This window comes from Solanum lycopersicum, chromosome 4 (assembly GCF_036512215.1).
Source record: "Solanum lycopersicum chromosome 4, SLM_r2.1".
Classification (NCBI taxonomy): domain Eukaryota; kingdom Viridiplantae; phylum Streptophyta; class Magnoliopsida; order Solanales; family Solanaceae; genus Solanum; species Solanum lycopersicum.
Window position 1 is genome coordinate 58,253,518 of NC_090803.1, and position 21,327 is coordinate 58,274,844.

Here is a 21,327-nt window from a genome sequence, read left to right on the forward strand (position 1 = left end):
TCCATGTTTCCTCTTATACTCTTACAAGTTATCATTAATAAATGGTATACATCTTGTAACAAAGTAATAGAATCTACTACTCCTCCTCTTGAAGGAATCAATATTCCTATTGCAGGTACAGTGATAAAAGTCTCTCCCTTCAAAGAGAAGAGTGATAAGACAGGTGCATTACTCGTTGCTGCATATATTGATAGAGTTATTGAACAAAACAACTATACAAACCAACTCCTCCATGTGGTCTCTAGACAAATAGAAGACACAAGACCATATCTTAGTGGAAGACCAACACCGGCTTCTACTTCATCCAATCATGAAATTGAAACCTACCCAGGATTTAATATACCTGAATTTTCCAAAGAAAAATTCCCAAAACTTTCTGATACATTTGAAGTTACAGGAAGTATCATCGAAAAAATCAACACTCAACTCAATAACTTTAACATCTCCAAAAAGAAAGATAAAGAAAGTGTTTCCACAGTCTAAACCAATCCAAACCCATCTTCAGAAAAAACCAATCTTCTCCAAAAAATTGGAAATAGTCATTTTCATAACATGAAAAACTACCACAACAAACCATCTTTTCCAGATTTGCAGTATGAAGAAAATGCTTTCTTATCCACTTCATCTCATGAAGGAAGGAGCATCACTGAATGGAATATTGATGGCCTTGTAGAACATCAAGTTTACAATAAACTCCATGAAATGGGAGTAGCCATCACCACATACAAAATGCGAGGGTCCTCAGACACAGATGCTGCAAATATGATTATTGCAGGTTTCACTGAAATGTTAAAACATTGGTGGGACAATTACTGCACTGACGAAGTCAAGCATCTCATTATCACTGCAACAGCAAATGAAACTGTTGTAAAGATGGAAGGTAACACACAAACAACTTCTACTCAAACAAGGGAAGACGCTTGTGCCACTTTGCTTTACCATATTGCTAAACATTTTATTGGAGAACCTAAGTTATTTCAAGACAGAAGTCTCCAAATTCTGAGTAATCTAAGTTGCCCAAACTTAGACAACTTCATCCACTACAGACATGCTTTTTTGAGCAAAGTCATGATCCGTCCAGATTGCAATTTGGATTACTGGAAGGAACGTTTCATCAGTGGCTTACCTCCTCTTTTTGCAGATAAGGTAAGAACCAAAATACAAGACAGGAATAATGGTAGCATTCCTTATAATAATCTTACCTATGGTGACCTGGTAAGCACCATTAACATCGTAGCCCTAGAACTATGCACAGACATCAATCTAAGACACCAGCTTAAGAAGGAACAATCTTCTTCAAGGAAAGAACTTGGAAGCTTTTGTAGAGATTTTGGATTTATTACTCCACCGGATACTAAGAAGAAGGAAGAAAGAGAAAAATCCTACAGAAGAAAATCAACAAGGAAGGATGATTCCTCTAAATCTTCCAAATCTGAAAGAAAGAAAACTAGATCCAAGAGATCAACCCAAAAGAAACAAGACGTCTGTTGGAACTATGGAAAAAGAGGCCATAGAGCAAACAAATGCCGTTCAAAAACAAAGAAAAAGAAAATCAATCTTCTTGACATGGATAAGGAGACGAAAGGTAAACTTCTCGCTATCCTTGATGAACCATTTTCTGACATTTCAGATGAATCTGAAGAAAACAGCTCAGATGAGGACATCAACCAGGACTATGATTCAGATTCTAGTCAATCAGAAAAAGGTTGCACGTGCACGGAAGCATTCTGCACTTGCGGAAAAGAACCTCAGATTAGGGTTCTTTCGGATAACTCAAAAGAAGCCCTTTTTGATGTCATACAACATATCAATGATGATGAGGCTGGGAATCGTTTCCTCCTAGAACTCAAAAATTTGATCCTCAATACAGACAAACCAAAGTCTCGTCCTATTGTTGAACCTTTCAGTATGAAACAAATCATGAATCGTTTAGAAAATCATTCTGAACCAACCATTGCGGATCTTCATCATGAAGTTTCTCTTCTCAAAAATGAAATTCGAGAAATCAAATCCCGTCTTTACATGATAGAAACTGACACTCCTATCCGTCAGATTTCTAAAAAACCAGCTTTCTTAGATTATGAATCTAGGCACAGCTCCTCAAAAAACAATTCGGATAATGAGGATGATATCAATCAACCTGACATCAACAATAACCATCTGGTTGAACCAGAAGTTTTTACACAAACCAATAACAATGCTTCCACTTCTGCAACATCAGGTTTAACAGTAATTTCCTCTATCAGACCTCAGAGCCATCATATCCCTATCAAAATAGTGATTAACAAACATTTTGTTATTAACAAAGTCTCTTTGCTTGATAGCGGTGCTGATAGAAACTGCATCATGAAAGGTATTGTTCCTCTTCAGTATTTACAAAAAAGTACTTCAAAAAATTATACTCCGCTACAGGAGAACTTTTGAAAATAAACTATAAGCTTTCTAAAGCCCATATTTGCAACAATGGCATTTGTTTAACAAATGATTTCGTTATTACTGAAGATATTAATGAAGATATCATCCTAGGAATACCATTTATTACCCAAATAAAACCTTATTTTACTTCACTGGATGGCATCTCCACTAATATATTAGGAAAAGATCTCCTTTTCCCTTTTGTAAAAACTCTTTCTCAAGAAGAAAGTGATTTTGTCAGAGAAAAAACTGTTTTCAAAATAAACAAACTTTCTCAACATCTCACCTTTTTAAAGGATGAAATCCGTATTAAGAAAATTGAGCAAATTCTAAAAACCCCAGAGATTGTTAACAAAATAGCAAATCTTCGAGAGAAATTTGAAAAGGAAATTTGTTCCGATTTTCCTAATGCTTTTTGGAATAGAAAAAAGCATATTGTTTCCTTACCATACATTGAAGGATTCAATGAAAGGGCTATTACCACTAAAGCAAGACCCATTCAGATGAATCATGAAATGATGGAATATTGCAAAGAAGAGATTAATACTCTTTTAAAAAATGGCATCATCAGAGTTTCAAAATCCCCTTGGAGTTGCTTTGCCTTCTACGTTAATAAAAACTCTGAGAAAGAAAGAGGTGCTCCTAGACTTGTAATTAATTACAAGCCTTTCAACTCCGTTTTAAAATGGATTAGGTATCCTATACCTAACAAAAGAGACCTTTTGAAAAGGATTTTTAATGCAAAAATTTTTAGCAAATTTGATATGAAATCGGGATTTTGGCAAATACAGATTTCTGAAAAAGATGAGTACAAAACTGCTTTTAATGTTCCATTTGGCCAATTTGAATGGAATGTAATGCCTTTTGGGCTCAAAAACGCCCCTTCTGAATTTCAAAACATCATGAATTCCATTTTCAATAATTATTCTTACATGTCAATTGTTTATATTGATGATGTGTTAATATTTTCTGAAAACATTGATTCTCATTTTAAACACCTCAACACATTCTTCAATATAGTCAAAAACAATGGCTTAGTAGTTAGTGCTAAGAAAATGATTTTGTTTCAAACAAAGATTAGGTTCTTGGGCCATGATCTTTTTCAAGGAACTTTTAAACCCATCTGCAGAGCCTTAGAGTTCTCTTCTAAATTTCCCAATGAAATTATTGAAAAAACCCAGCTCCAGAGATTTCTAGGAAGTTTGAATTATGTTGCCGATTTTATTCCAAAAATCAAACACATCTGCGAGCCTCTATACAAGAGACTTAAGAAAGTCCCTGTTCCATGGAGTTCTGAACAAACCCAAGCGGTTATTCGAGTTAAACAGTTAGTTCAAACAATTCCCTGTTTAGGGATCCCCAATCCTCATGCTTCCATGATTGTTGAAACGGATGCCTCTGACCTTGGTTATGGAGGTATTCTAAAACAAATGGTAGATCCTGAATCTACAGAACAGTTGGTCCGATTTACTTCGGGAATCTGGAATTCTTCTCAAAAGAATTATTCTACTGTTAAAAAAGAAGTCTTGTCTATTGTTCTTTGTATAACAAAATTTCAGGATGATCTTATCAACAAAAAGTTTTTACTAAGAGTAGATTGCAAGTCTGCTAAAGAAATCCTTCAAAAAGATGTTAAAAACATTGTTTCAAAACAAATCTTTGCTAGGTGGCAAGCTCTACTATCTAGCTTTGATTTTGATATTGATTTCATCAAAGGAGAAAACAACTCCTTGCCAGATTTTTTAACCCGTGAATTTTTGCAGGGAAAACATGAGGCCATTTAAGCCAGCAGCTAAGGGAGACAAGGATCTTCCAGAACAAAAAATGGCTAGACCATTCCAGCTCCCTCCACTTACACCATCCAAAGCAGAATCTTCATCCACAAGACTTGCTTTAAACTCCAAAAACTTTTTCACAGTCCTAGCAGATTATCCAAATTTACCAAACTCTTCTTAACAAAAGCCCCAGAGGCCAAGCTACCCCCCTCTACCTCAAAGTTTAAATTTGAGACCAACTGTTGCTCTTGAAGCTTCATCCTCCCGCCAAACAAAAGCAGCTTACACGATGAAATCCCCTGAGACTTTTGCCCAAGCAGTCAATCTAGAATTGACTAAAACAATTTCCTCAAAACTAAATCAAAAAGAAGAATTTTTTGACTTTCAGGTGTCACAAATACTACCTTTGATGGCACTCAGTAAAGAAGTATCTAACATGGAGGTTGATTTATTAATAAAACCTTGTTACACTGATTTTAATTATGTGGATACAGATAATCCACTAAAAACCAGGAGATACTTTGAAGCCATACTAGTGGATACAGAATCCGTCGACATCGAGCATTGCAAAGATGCAGATACTCAAATCATGTATTCCAGGATTACAATCAAGAGAATACTAGAACCAACATAATGGTTTGCAGATCATCTTCACACTCCAATTGCTTTGACAATGACACACCGCCCACAGACTTATAATTGGTATGATTATAAGGCCGCATGGATGAACTTCCTCTATGTCAGACCAAGGCACACTTGGTTTATTAAATACAGCACACCACTAACAAAGGCCATCATCCCACGATGGTTTTATGAATGGTGGAATTTATTTGGAGGCACCAAGGAAATTCTACCCCAAAGATTCTCCGCTAGGTATGAAGAATTTCAAACCCAGGAGGAGATAACAACATTACCAGAGCATATAAAAATATGCAAATATTACATTAAGAAAAGAATCACTTGGAACTTTGTCAAAATGAGGCGTATGCTCGCTTCGGGGCTCGTTTGACCCTCCAAATGGCCCAGACAATCCGTGATGGCCAACCATATGCATAGACAAGGTCTTGACGGACGTCCATGAAAAAATTTGGCATTTTTGACGTCGGAATCCGGATCACCCAAAAAATGGTGTGCTATAGCATACGAAAATCGTCGAAATGAGGCGTATGCTCGCTTCGGGGCTCGTTTGACCCTCCAAATGGCCCGGAAAATCCGTGATGGCCAACCGTATGCATAGAAAAGGTCTTGACGGACGTCCACGAAAAAATTTGGCATTTTTGACGTCGGAATCTGGATCACCCAAAAAATGGTGTGCTATAGCACACGAAAATTGTCGAAATGAGGCGTATGATCGCTTCGGGGCTCGTTTGACCCTCCAAATAGCCCGGACAATCTGTGATGGCCAACCGTATGCATAGACAAGGTCTTGACGGACGTCCGCGAAAAAATTTGGCATTTTTGACGTCGGAATTCGGATCACCCAAAAAATGGTGTGCTATAGCACACGAAAATCAACGAAATGAGGCGTATGCTCGCTTCGGGGCTCGTTTGACCCTCTAAATGGCCCGGACAATCCGTGATGGCCAACCTTATGCATAGATAAGGTCTTGACGGACGTCAACGAAAAAATTTGGCATTTTTGACGTCGGAATCCGGATCACCTAAAAAATGGTGTGCTATAGCACACGAAAATCGTCGAAATGAGGCGTATGCTCGCTTCGGGGCTCGTTTGACCCTCCAAATGGCCCAGACAATCCGTGATGGCCAACCGTATGCATAGACAAGGTCTTGACGGACGTCCACGAAAATATTTGGCATTTTTGACGTCGGAATCCGGATCACCCAAAAAATGGTGTGCTATAGCACACGAATATCGTCGAAATGAGGCGATGCTCGCTTCGGGGCTTGTTTGACCCTCCAAATGGCCCGGACAATCCGTGATGGCCAATCGTATGCATAGACAAGGTCTTGACGGACGTCCACAAAAAAATTTGGCATTTTTGACGTCGGAATCCGGATCACCCAAAAAATGGTGTTCTATAGCACACGAATATCGTCGAAATGAGGCGTATGCTCGCTTCGGGGCTTGTTTGACCCTCCAAATGGCCCGGACAATCCGTGATAGCCAACCGTATGCATAGACAAGGTCTTGACGGACGTCCACGAAAAAATTTGGCATTTTTGACGTCGGAATCTGGATCACCCAAAAAATGGTGTGCTATAGCACACGAAAATCGTCGAATGAGGCGTATGCTCGCTTCGGGGCTCGTTTGACCCTCCAAATGGCCCAGACAATCCGTGATGGCAAACCGTATGCATAGACAAGGTCTTGACGGACGTCCACGAAAATATTTGGCATTTTTGACGTCGGAATCCGGATCACCCAAAAAATGGTGTGCTATTGCACATAAAAATCGTCAAAATGAGGCGTATGCTCGCTTCGGGGATCGTTTGACCCTCCAAATGGCCCGTACAATCCGTGATGGCCAACCGTATGCATAGACAAGGTCTTGACGGATGTCCACGAAAATATTTGGCATTTTTGACGTCGTAATCTAGATCACCCAAAAAATGGTGTGCTATAGCACACGAAAATCGTCGAAATGAGGCGTATGCTCGCTTCGGGGCTCGTTTGACCATCCCAATGGCCCGGACAATCCGTGATGGCCAACCGTATGCATAGAAAAGGTCTTGACGGACGTCCACGAAAAAATTTGGCATTTTTGACGTCAGAATCCGGATCACCCAAAAAATGGTGTGCTATTCCACACGAAAATCGTCGAAATGAGGCGTATGCTCGCTTCGGGGCTCGTTTGACCCTCCAATTGGCCCAGACAATCCGTGATGGCCAACCATATGCATAGACAAGGTCTTGGCCCGGACAATCCGTGATGGCCAACCGTATGCATAGACAAGGTCTTGACGGACGTCCACGAAAATATTTGGCATTTTTGACGTCGGAATCCGGATCACCCAAAAAATGGTGTGCTATAGCACACGAAAATCGTCGAATGAGGCGTATGCTCGCTTCGGGGCTCGTTTGACCCTCCAAATGGCCCAGACAATCCGTGATGGCCAACCGTATGCATAGACAAGGTCTTGACGGACGTCCACGAAAATATTTGGCATTTTTGACGTCGGAATCTGGATCACCCTAAAAATGGTGTGCTATAGCACACGAAAATCGTCGAAATGAGGCGTATGCTCGCTTCAGGGCTCGTTTGACCCTCTAAATGGCCCGGACAATCCGTGATGGCCAATCGTATGCATATACATGGTCTTGACGGACGTCCACAAAAAATTAGGCATTTTTGACGTCGAAATCTGGATCACTTAACAAATGGTGTGCTATAGCACACGAAAATCGTCGAAATAAGGCGTATGCTCGCTTCGGGGCTCGTTTGACCCTCCAAATGGCCCGGACAATCCTCGATGGCCAACCATATGCATAGAAAAGGTCTTGACGGACATCCACGAAAAAATTTGGCATTTTTGACGTCGAAATCCGGATCACCCAAAAAATGGTGTGCTATAGCACACGAAAATCGTCGAAATGAGGCGTATTCTCGCTTCGGGGCTCGTTTGACCCTCCAAATGGCCGGGACAATCCGTGATGGCCAACAGTATGCATAGACAAGGTCTTGACGGACGTCCACGAAAAAATTTGGAATTTTTTACGTCGGAATCCGGATCACCCAAAAAATGGACACGAAAATCATCAAAATGAGGCGTATGCTCGCTTCGGGGATCGTTTGACCCTCCAAATGGCCCGTACAATCCGTGATGGCCAACCGTATGCATAGACAAGGTCTTGACGGATGTCCACGAAAATATTTGGCATTTTTGACGTCGTAATCCAGATCACCCAAAAAATGGTGTGCTATAGCACACGAAAATCATCGAAATGAGGCGTATGCTCGCTTCGGGGCTCGATTGACCCTCCAAATGGCCTGGACAATCCGTGATGGCAAACCGTATGCATAGAAAAGGTCTTGACGGACGTCCACGAAAAAATTTGGCATTTTTGACGTCGGAATCCGGATCACACAAAAAATGGTGTTCTATAGCACACAAAAATCGTCGAAATGAGGCGTATTCTCGCTTCGGGGCTCGTTTGACCCTCCAAATGGCCGGGACAATCCGTGATGGCCAACCGTATGCATAGACAAGGTCTTGACGGACGTCCAAGAAAAAATTTGGAATTTTTTACGTCGGAATCCGGATCACCCAAAAAATGGTGTGCTATAGCACACGAAAATCGTCGAAATGAGGCGTATGCTCGCTTCGGGGATCGTTTGACCCTCTAAATGGCCCGTACAATCCGTGATGGCCAACCGTATGCATAGACAAGGTCTTGACGGACGTCCACGAAAAAATTTGGCATTTTTGACGTCGGAATCCGGATCACCCAAAAAATGGTGTGCTATAGCACATGAAAATCGTCGAATGAGGCGTATGCTCGCTTCGGGGCTCGTTTGACCCTCCAAAGTGCCCACACAATCCGTGATGGCCAACCGTATGCATAGACAAGGTCTTGACGGACGTCCACGAAAATATTTGGCATTTTTGACGTCGGAATCCGGATCACCCTAAAAATGGTTTGCTATAGCACACGAAAATCGTCGAATGAGGCGTATGCTCACTTCGGGGCTCGTTTGACCCTCCAAATGGCCCGGACAATCCGTGATGGCCAACCGTATGCATAGACAAGGTCTTGACAGACGTCCACGAAAAAATTTGGCATTTTTGACGTCGGAATCTGGATCACCCAAAAAATGGTGTGCTATAGCACACGAAAATCATCGAAATGAGGCGTATGGTCGCTTCGGGGCTCGTTTGACCCTCCAAATGGCCCGGACAATCCGTGATGGCCAACCATATGCATAAAAAAGGTCTTGACGGACATCCACGAAAAAATTTGGCATTTTTGACGTCGGAATCCGGATCACCCAAAAAATGGTGTGCTATAGCACACGAAAATCGTCGAAATGAGGCGTATGCTCGCTTCGGGGCTTGTTTGACCCTCCAAATGGCCTGGACAATCCGTGATGGCCAACCTTATGCATAGACATGGTCTTGAAGGACGTCCACAAAAAAATTTGGCATTTTTGACGTCGGAATCCGGATCACCCAAAAAATGGTGTGAGCACACAAAAATCGTCGAAATGAGGCGTATGCTCGCTTCGGGGCTCGTTTGACCCTCCAAATGGCCCGGACAATCCGTGATGGCCAACTGTATGCATAGACAAGTTCATGAAGGACGTCCACGAAAATTTTTTGCATTTTTGACGTCGGAATCCGGATCACCCAAAAAATGGTGTGCTATAGCACACGAAAACCGTCGAATGAGGCGTATGCTCGCTTCGGGATCGTCTGACCCTCCAAATGGCCCATACAATCCGTGATGGTCAACCATATGCATAGACAAGGTCTTGACGGATGTCCACGAAAATATTTGGCATTTTTGACGTCGTAATCCAGATCACCCAAAAAATGGTGTGCTATAGCACACGAAAATCGTCGAAATGAGGCGTATGCTCGCTTCGGGGCTTGTTTGACCCTCCAAATGGCCTGGACAATCCGTGATGGCCAACCTTATGCATAGACATGGTCTTGAAGGACGTCCACGAAAAAATTTGGCATTTTTGACGTCGGAATCCGGATCACCAAAAAAATGGTGTGAGCACACAAAAATCGTCGAAATGAGGCGTATGCTCGCTTCGGGGCTCGTTCGACCCTCCAAATGGCCCGGACAATCTGTGATGGCCAAACGTATGCATAGACAAGGTCATGAAGGACGTCCACGAAAAAATTTGGCATTTTTGACGTCGGAATCCGGATCACCCAAAAAATGGTGTGCTATAGCACACGAAAATCGTCGAAATGAGGCGTATGCTCGCTTCGGGGCTCGTTTGACCCTTCAAATGGCCCGGACAATCCGTTATGGCCAACCGTATGCATAGAAAAGGTCTTGACGGACGTCCACAAAAAAATTAGGCACTTTTGACATCGGAATCCGGATCACCCAAAAAATGGTGTGCTATAGCACACGAAAATCGTCGAAATGAGGCGTATGCTCGCTTCGGGGCTCGTTTGACCCTCCAAATGGCCCGGACAATCCGTGATGGACAAACGTATGCATAGACAAGGTCTTGGCCCGGACAATCCGTGATGGCCAACCGTATGCATAGACAAGGTCTTGACAGATGTCCACGAAAAAATTTGGCATTTTTGACGTCGGAATCCGGATCACCCAAAAAATGGTGTGCTATAGCACACGAAAATCGTCGAATGAGGCGTATGCTCGCTTCGGGGCTCGTTTGACCCTCCAAATGGCCCAGATAATCCGTGATGGCCAACCGTATGCATAGACAAGGTCTTGACGGACGTCCACGAAAATATTTGGCATTTTTTATGTCGGAATCCGGATCACCCTAAAAATGGTGTGCTATAGCACACGAAAATCATCGAAATGAGGCGTATGCTCGCTTCAGGGCTCGTTTGACCCTCTAAATGGCCCGGACAATCCGTGATGGCCAACCGTATGCATAGACAAGGTCTTGACGGACGTCCACAAAAAAATTAGGCATTTTTGATGTCGAAATCCGGATCACCCAAAAAATGGTGTGCTATAGCACACGAAAATCGTCGAAATGAGGCGTATGCTCGCTTCGGGGCTCGTTTGACCCTCCAAATGGCTCGGACAATCCGTGATGGCCAACCGTATGCTTAGACAAGGTCTTGACGGACGTCCACGAAAATATTTGGCATTTTTGACGTCGGAATCCGGATCACCCAAAAAATGGTGTGCTATAGCACACGAAAATCGTCGAAATGAGGCGTATTCTCACTTCGGGGCTCGTTTGACTCTCCAAATGGCCGGGACAATCCGTGATGGCCAACCGTATGCATAGACAAGGTCTTGACGGATGTCCACGAAAAAATTTGGCATTTTTGACGTCGTAATCCGGATCACCCAAAAAATGGTGTGGTATAGCACACGAAAATCGTCGAAATGAGGCGTATGCTCGCTTCAGGGCTCGTTTGACCCTCAAAATGGCCCGTACAATCCGTGATAGCCAACCGTATGCATAGACAAGGTCTTGACGGATGTCCACGAAAATATTTTGCATTTTTGACGTCGAAATCTTGATCACCCAAAAAATGGTGTGCTATACCACACGAAAATCGTCGAAATGAGGCATATGGTCGCTTCGGGGCTCGTTTGACCCTCCAAATGGCCCGGACAATCCGTGATGGCCAACCGTATGCATAGACAAGGTCTTGACAGACGTCCACGAAAACATTTGGCATTTTTGACGTCGGAATCCGGATCACCCAAAAAATGGTGTGCTATAGCATACGATAATCGTCGAAATGAGGCGTATGCTCGCTTCGGGGCTCGTTTGACCCTCCAAATGGCTCGGAAAATCCGTGATGGCCAACCGTATGCATAGAAAAGGTCTTGACGGACGTCCACGAAAAAATTTGGCATTTTTGACGTCGGAATCCGGATCACCCAAAAAATGGTGTTCTATAGCACACGAAAATCGTCGAAATGAGGCGTATGATCGCTTCGGGACTCGTTTGACCCTCCAAATGGCCCGGAAAATCTGTGATGGCCAACCGTATGCATAGACAAGGTCTTGAAGGACGTCCGCGAAAAAATTTGGCATTTTTGACGTCAGAATTCGGATCACCCAAAAAATGGTGTGCTATAGCACACGAAAATCAACGAAATGAGGCGTATGCTCGCTTCGGGGCTCGTTTGACCCTCCAAATGGCCCGGACAATCCGTGATGGCCAACCGTATGCATAGACAAGGTCTTGACAGATGTCCACGAAAAAATTTGGCCTTTTTGATGTCGGAATTCGGATCACCCAAAAAAAGTTGTGCTATAGCACACGAAAATCGTCGAAATGAGGCATATGCTCGCTTCGGGGCTTGTTTGAACCTCCAAATGGCCCGGACAATCCGTGATGGCCAACCTTATGCATAGAAAAGGTCTTGACGAACGTCCACGAAAAAATTTGGCATTTTTGACGTCGGAATCCGGATCACCCAAAAAATGTTGTGAGCACACAAAAATCGTCGAAATGAGGCGTATGCTCGCTTCGGGGCTCGTTTGACCCTCCAAATGGCCCGGACAATCCGTTATGGCCAACCGTATGCATAGACAAGGTCTTGACGGACGTCCACAAAACAATTAGGCACTTTTGACATCGGAATCCGGATCACCCAAAAAATGGTGTGCTATAGCACACGAAAATCGTCGAAATGAGGCGTATGCTCGCTTCGGGGCTCGTTTGACCCTCCAAATGGCCCGAACAATCCGTGATGGCCAAACGTATACATAGACAAGGTCTTGACGGACGTCCACAAAAAAATATGGCATTTTTGACGTCGGAATCCGGATCACCAAAAAAATAGTGTGATATAGCACACGAAAATCGTTGAAATGAGGCGTATGCTCGCTTCGGGGCTCGTTTGACCCTCCAAATGGCCCGGACAATCCGTGATGGCCAACCGTATGCATAGTCAATGTCTTGACGGACATCCACAAAAAAATTTGGCATTTTTGACGTCGGAATCTGGATCACCCAAAAAATGGTGTGCTATAGCACACGAAAATCGTCGAAATGAGGCATATGCTCGCTTCAGGGCTCGTTTGACCCTCCAAATGGCCCGGACAATCCGTGATGGCCAACTGTATGCATAGACAAGGTCTTGACGGATGTCCACGAAAAAATTTTGCATTTTTGACGTCGGAATCCGGATCACCCAAAAAATGGTGTGCTAAGCACACGAAAATCGTCGAAATGAGGCGTATGCTCGCTTCGGGGCTCGTTTGACCCTCCAAATGGCCCGGACAATTCGTGATGGCCAACCGTATGCATAGACAAGGTCTTGACGGACGTCCACAAAAATATTTGGCATTTTTGACGTCGGAATCCGAATCACCCAAAAAATGGTGTGCTATAGCACACGAAAATCGTCGAAATGAGGCGTATTCTCGCTTCGGGGCTCGTTTGACCCTCCAAATGGCCGGGACAATCCGTGATGGCCAACCGTATGCATAGACAAGGTCTTGACGGACTTCCACGAAAAAATTTGGCATTTTTTACGTCGGAATCCGGATCACCCAAAAAATGGTGTGCTATAGCACACGAAAATCGTCGAAATGAGGCGTATGCTCGCTTCGGGGCTCGTTTGACCCTCTAAATGGCCCGTACAATCTGTGATGGCCAACCGTATGCATTGAAAAGGTCTTGACGAATGTCCACGAAAATATTTGGCATTTTTGACGTCGTAATCCAGATCACCCAAAAAATGGTGTGCTATAGCACACGAAAATCGTCGAAATGAGGCATATGCTCGCTTCGGGGCTCGTTTGACCCTCCAAATGGCCCAGACAATCTGTGATGGCAAACCGTATGCATCGACAAGGTCTTGACAGACGTCCACGAAAAAATTTGGCATTTTTGACGTCGGAATCCGGATCACCCAAAAGATGGTGTGCTATAGCAGAGGAAAATCATCGAAATGAGGCGTATGCTCGCTTCGGGGCTCGTTTGACCCTCCAAATGGCCCGGACAATCCGTGATGGCCAACCGTATGCATAGACAAGGTCTTGACGGACGTCCACGAAAATATTTGGCATTTTTGACGTTGGAATCTAGATCACCCAAAAAATGGTGTGCTACGAAAATTGTCGATATGAGGCGTATGCTCGCTTCAGGGCTCGTTTGACTCTCCAAATGGCCTGGACAATCCGTGATGGCCAACCGTATGCATAGACAAGGTCTTGACGGACATCCACAAAAAAATTAGGCACTTTTGACGTCGGAATCCGGATCACCCAAAAAATGGTGTGCTATAGCACACGAAAATCGTCGAAATGAGGCGTATGCTCGCTTCGAGGCTCGTTTGACCCTCCAAATGGCCCGGACAATCCGTGATGGCCAACTGTATGCATAGACAAGGTCTTGATGGACGTCCACGATAAAATTTGGACTTTTTAACGTCGAAATCCGGATCACCCAAAAAATGGTGTTCTATAGCACACGAAAATCGTCGAAATGAGGCGTATGCTTGCTTCGGGGCTCGTTTGACCCTCCAAATGGCCCGGACAATCCATGATGGCCAACCATATGCATAGACAAGGTCTTGACGGACGTCCACGAAAAAATTTGGCATTTTTGACGTCGGAATCCGGATCACCCAAAAAATGGTGTGCTATAGCACACGAAAATCGTCGAAATGAGGCGTATGCTCGCTTCGGGGCTCGTTTGACCCTCCAAATGGCCGAGACAATCCGTGATGGCCAACCGTATGCATAGACAAGGTCTTGGCCCGGACAATCAACAAAAAAATTAGGCACTTTTGACGTCGGAATTCGGATCACCCAAAAAATGGTGTTCTATAGCACACGATAATCGTCGAAATGAGGCGTATGCTCGCTTCGAGGCTCGTTTGACCCTCAAAATGGCCCGTACAATCCGTGATGGCCATCCGTATGCATAAACAAGGTCTTGACGGATGTCCATGAAAATATTTGGCATTTTTGACGTCGTAAACCAGATCACCCAAAAAATGGTGTGCTATAGCACACGAAAATCGTCGAAATGAGGCGTATGCTCGCTTTGGAGCTCGTTTGACCCTCCAAATCGCCCGGACAATCCGTGATGGCCAACCGTATGCATAGACAAGGTTTTGACGGACGTCCACGAAAAAATTTGGCATTTTTGTCGTCGAAATCCGGATCACCCAAAAAATGGTGTGCTATAGAACACGAAAATTGTGAAAATGAGGCGTATGATCGCTTCGGGGTCGTTTGACCCTCCCAATGGCCCGGACAATCCGTGATGGCCAACCGTATGCATAGACAAGGTCTTGACGGACGTCCACGAAAAATTTGGCATTTTTTACGTCGGAATCCGGATCACCCAAAAAATGGTGTGCTATAGCACACGAAAATTGTCGAAATGAGGCGTATGCTCGCTTCGAAGCTCGTTTGACCCTCTAAATGGCCCGGACAATCCGTGATGGCCAACCGTATGCAAAGACAAGGTCTTGACGGACGTCCACGAAAAAATTAGGCATTTTTGATGTCGAAATCCGGATCACCCAAAAAATGGTGTGCTATAGCACACGAAAATCGTCGAAATGAGGCGTATGCTCGCTTCGGGGCTCGTTTGACCCTCCAAATGGCCCGGACAATCCGTGATGGCCAACCGTATGCATAGTCAATGTCTTGACGGACGTCCACAAAAAAATTTGGCATTTTTGACGTCGGAATCTGGATCACCCAAAAAATGGTGTGCTATAGCACACGAAAATCGTCGAAATGAGGCGTATGGTCGCTTCGGGGCTCGTTTGACCCTCCATATGGCCCGGACAATCCGTTATTGCCAACCATATGCATAGAAAAAGTCTTGACGGACATCCACGAAAAAATTTGGCATTTTTGACATTGGAATCCGGATCACCCGAAAAATGGTGTGCTATAGCACACGAAAATCGTCGAAATGAGGCGTATTCTCGCTTCGGGGCTCGTTTGACCCTCCAAATGGCCGGGACAATCTGTGATGGCCAACCGTATGCATAGACAAGGTCTTGACGGACGTCCACGAAAAAATTTGGCATTTTTATATCGGAATCCGGATCACCCAAAAAATGGAGTGCTATAGCACACGAAAATCGTCGAAATGAGGCGTATGCTCGCTTCGGGGCTCGTTTGACCCTCCAAATGGCCCGGACAATCCGTGATGGCCAACCGTATGCATAGACAAGGTCTTGACGGACGTCCACAAAAAAATTAGGCACTTTTGACATCGGAATCCGGATCACCCAAAAAATGGTGTGCTATAGCACACGAAAATCGTCGAAATGAGGCGTATGCTCGCTTCGGGGCTCGTTTGACCCTCCAAATGGCCCGGACAATCCGTGATGGCCAAACGTATGCATAGACAAGGTCTTGACGGACGTCCACAAAAAAATTTTGCATTTTTGACGTCGGAATCCGGATCACCAAAAAAATGGTGTGATATAGCACACGAAAATCGTTGAAATGAGGCGTATGCTCGCTTCAGGGCTCGTTTGACCCTCCAAATGGCCCGGACAATCCGTGATGGCCAACCGTATGCATAGACAAGGTCTTAACAGACGTCCACGAAAAAATTTGGCATTTTTGACGTCGGAATCCGGATCACCCAAAAAATGGTGTGCTATAGCACACGAAAATCGTCGAAATGAGGCGTATGCTCGCTTCGAGGCTCGTTTGACCCTCCAAATGGCCCGGACAATCCGTGATGGCCAACTGTATGCATAGACAAGGTCTTGACGGATGTCCACGAAAAATTTTTGCATTTTTGACGTCGGAATCCGGATCACCCAAAAAATGGTGTGCTATAGCACACGAAAATCGTCCAAATGAGGCGTATGCTCGCTTCGGGGCTCGTTTGACCCTCCAAATGGTCCGGACAATCCGTGATGGCCAACCGTATTCATAGACAAGGTCTTGACGGACGTCCACGAAAATATTTGGCAGTTTTGACATCGGAATCCGGATCACCCAAAAAATGGTGTGCTATAGCACACGAAAATTGTCGAAATGAGGCGTATTCTCGCTTCGGGGCTCGTTTGACCCTCCAAATGGCCCAGACAATCCGTGATGGCCAACTGTATGCATAGACAAGGTCTTGACAGACGTCCACGAGAAAATTTGGCATTTTTGACGTCGGAATCCGGATCACCCAAAAAATGGTGTGCTATAGCACACGAAAATCGTCGAAATGAGGCGTATGCTCGCTTCGGGGCTCGTTTGACCCTCCAAATGGCCCGGACAATCCATGATGGCCAACCGTATGCATAGACAAGGTCTTGACGGACGTCCACGAAAAATTTTTGCATTTTTGACGTCGGAATCCGGATCACCCAAAAAATGGTGTGCTATAGCACACGAAAATCGTCGAAATGAGGCTTATGGTCGCTTCGGGGATCGTTTGACCCTCCAAATGGCCTGGACAATCCGTGATGGCCAACCGTATGCATAGACAAGGTCTTGATGGATGTCCACGAAAAAATTTGGCATTTTTGGCGTCGGAACCTGGATCACCCAAAAAATGGTGTGCTATAGCACACGAAAATCGTCGAAATGAGGCGTATGGTCGCTTCGGGGCTCGTTTGACCCTCCAAATGGCCCGGACAGTCCGTGATGGCCAACCGTATGCATAGACAAGGTCTTGGCCCAGACAATCTGTGATGGCCAACCGTATGCATAGACAAGGTCTTGACGGACGTCCACGAAAAAATTTGGCATTTTTGACGTCGGAATCTGGATCACACAAAAAATGGTGTGCTATAGCACACGAAAATCATCGAAATGAGGCGTATGCTCGCTTCGGGGCTCATTTGACCCTCTAAATGGCCCGGAAAATCCGTGATGGCCAACCGTATGCATAGACAAGGTCTTGACGGACGTCCACGAAAAAATTTGGCATTTTTGACGTCGGAATCCGGATCACCCAAAAAATGGTGTGCTATAGCACACGAAAATCGTCGAAATGAGGCGTATGCTCGCTTCGGGGCTCGTTTGACCCTCCAAATGGCCCGGACAATCCGTGATGGCCAACCATATGCATAGAAAAAGTCTTGACGGACATCCACGAAAAAATTTGGCATTTTTGACGTCGGAATCTGGATCACCCAAAAAAAGGTGTGCTATAGCACACGAAAATCGTCGAAATGAGGCGTATTCTGGCTTCGGGGCTTGTTTGACCCTCTAAATGGCCGGGACAATCCGTGATGGCCAACTGTTTGCATAGACAAGGTCTTGACGGACGTCCACGAAAAAATTTGGCATTTTTTACGTCGGAATCCGGATCACCCAAAAAATGGTGTGCTATAGCACACGAAAATCGTCGAAATGAGGTGTATGCTCGCTTCGGGGCTCGTTTGACCCTCAAAATGGCCCGTACAATCTGTGATGGCCAACCGTATACATAGACAAGGTCTTGACGGATGTCTACGAAAATATTTGGCATTTTTGACGTCGTAAACCAGATCACCCAAAAAATGGTGTGCTATAGCACATGAAAATCGTCAAAATGAGGCGTATGCTTGCTTTGGAGCTCGTTTGACCCTCTAAATGGCCCGGACAATCCGTGATGGCCAACCATATGCATAGACAAGGTCTTGACGGACGTTTACGAAAAAATTTGGCATTTTTGACGTTGGAATCCGGATCACCCAAACATGGTGTGCTATAGCACACGAAAATCGTCGAAATGAGGCATATGCTCGCTTCGGGGCTCGTTTGACCCTCCAAATGGCCCAGACAATCCGTGATGGCCAACCGTATGCATAGACAAGGTTTTGACGGACGTCCACGAAAAAATTTGGCATTTTTGACGTCGGAATCCGGATAACCCAAAAAATGGTGTGCTATAGAACACGAAAATTGTCAAAATGAGGCGTATGATCGCTTCGGGGTCGTTTGACCCTCCAAATGGCCCGGACAATCCGTGATGGCCAACCGTACGCATAGACAAGGTCTTGACGGACGTCCACGAAAAAATTAGGCATTTTTGATGTCGAAATCCGGATCACCCAAAAAATGGTGTGCTATAGCACACGAAAATCATCGAAATGAGGCATATGCTCGCTTCGGGGCTCGTTTGACCCTCCAAATGGCCCGGACAATCCGTGATGGCCAACCGTATGCATAGTCAAGGTCTTGATGGATGTCCACAAAAAAATTTGGCATTTTTGACGTCGGAACCTGGATCACCCAAAAAATGGTGTGCTATAGCACACGAAAATCGTCGAAATGAGGCGTATGGTCGCTTCGGGGCTCGTTTGACCCTCCAAATGGCCCGGACAATCCGTGATGGCCAACCATATGAATAGAAAAAGTCTTGATGGACATCCATGAAAAAATTTGGCATTTTTGACATCGGAATCCGGATCACCCAAAAAATGGTGTGCTATAGCACACGAAAATCGTCGAAATGAGGCGTATTCTCGCTTCGGGGCTCGTTTGACCCTCCAAATGGCCGGGACAATCTGTGATGGCCAACCGTATGCATAGACAAGGTCTTGACGGACGTCCACGAAAAAATTTGGCATTTTTGACGTCCGAATCCGGATCACCCAAAAAATGGTGTGCTATAGCACACGAAAATCGTCAAAATGAGGCGTATGCTCGCTTCGGGGCTCGTTTGACCCTCCAAATGGCCAGACAATCCGTGATCGCCAACCGTATGCATAGACAAGGTCTTGACGGACATCCACGAAAAAATTAGGCATTTTTGACGTCGGAATTCGGATCACCCAAAAAATGGTGTGCTATAGCACACGAAAATCGTCGAAATGAGGCGTATGCTCGCTTCGGGGCTCGTTTGACCCTCCAAATGGCCCGGACAATCCGTGATGGCCAAATTTATGCATAGACAAGGTCTTGACGGACGTCCACAAAAAAATTAGGCATTTTTGACGTCGGAATTCGGATCACCCAAAAAATGGTGTTCTATAGCACACGAAAATCGTCGAAATGAGGCGTATGCTCGCTTCGGGGCTCCTCCAAATGGCCCAGACAATCCGTGATGGCAACCTGTATGCATAGACAAGGTCTTGACGGACGTCCACGAAAAAATTTGGCATTTTTGACGTCGGAATCCGGATCACCCAAAAAATGGTGTGCTATAGCACATGAAAATCGTCGAAATGAGGCGTATGCTCGCTTCGGGGCTCGCTTGACCCTCCAAATGACCCGGACAATCCGTGATAGCCAACCGTATGCATAGACAACGTCTTGACGGACGTCCACAAAAAAAATTTGGCATTTTTGAAGTCGGAATCCGGATCACCCAAAAAATGGTGTGCTATAGCACACGAAAATCGTCGAAATGAGGCGTATGCTCGCTTCGGGGCTCGTTTGACCCTCCAAATGGCCCGGACAATCCGTGAAGGCCTACCGTATGCATAGAAAAGGTATTAACGGACGTCCTAGAAAAAATTTGGCATTTTTGACGCCGGAATTCGGAACACCCAAAAAATGGTGTGCTATAGCACACGAAAATCGTCGAAATGAGGCGTATGCTCGCTTCGGGGCTCGTTTGACCCTTCAAATGGCCCGGACAATCCGTGATGGCCAACTGTATGCATAGACAAGGTCTTGACGGGCGTCCACGAAAAAATTTGGAATTTTTGACGTCAGAATCCGGATCACCCAAAAAATGGTAATCTATAGCACACGAAAATCATCGAAATGAGGCATATGCTCGCTTCGGGGCTCGTTTGACATGCTCGCTTCGGGGCTCGTTTGACCCTCCAAATGGCCCGAACAATCTGTGATGGCCAACCGTATGCATAGACAAGGTCTTGACGGATGTCCACAAAAAAATTTGGCATTTTTGAAGTCGGAATCCGGATCACCCAAAAAATGGTGTGCTATAGCACATGAAAATCGTCGAAATGAGGCGTATGCTCGCTTCGGGGCTCGTTTGACCCTCCAAATAGGCCGGACAATCCGTGATGGCTAACCGTATGCATAGACATGGTCTTGACGGACGTCCACGAAAAAATTTGGCATTTTTGACGTCGAAATCCGGATCACCCAAAAAATGGTGTGCTATAGCACACGAAATGAGGCGTATGCTCGCTTCAGGGCTCGTTTGACCCTCCAAATGGCCCGGACACTCCGTGATGGCCACCCGTATGCATAGAAAAGGTCTTGACGGACGTCCACGAAAAAATTTGGCATTTTTGATGTCGGAATCCGCATCACCCAAAAAATGGTGTGCTATAGCACACGAAAATTGTCGAAATGAGGCGTATGCTCGCTTCGGGGCTCGTTTGACCCTCCAAATGGCCCGGACAATCCGTGATGGCCAACCGTATGCATAGACAAGGTCTTGACGGACGTCCACAAAAAAATTGGGCATTTTTGACGTCGAAATCCGGATCACCAAAAAAATGGTGTGCTATAGCACACGAAAATCGTCGAAATGAGGCGTATGCTCGCTTCGGGGCTTTTTTGACCCTCCAAATGGCCCGGACAATCCGTGATGGCCAACCATATGCATAGACAAGGTCTTGACGGACGTCAACGAAAAAATTTGGCATTTTTGACGT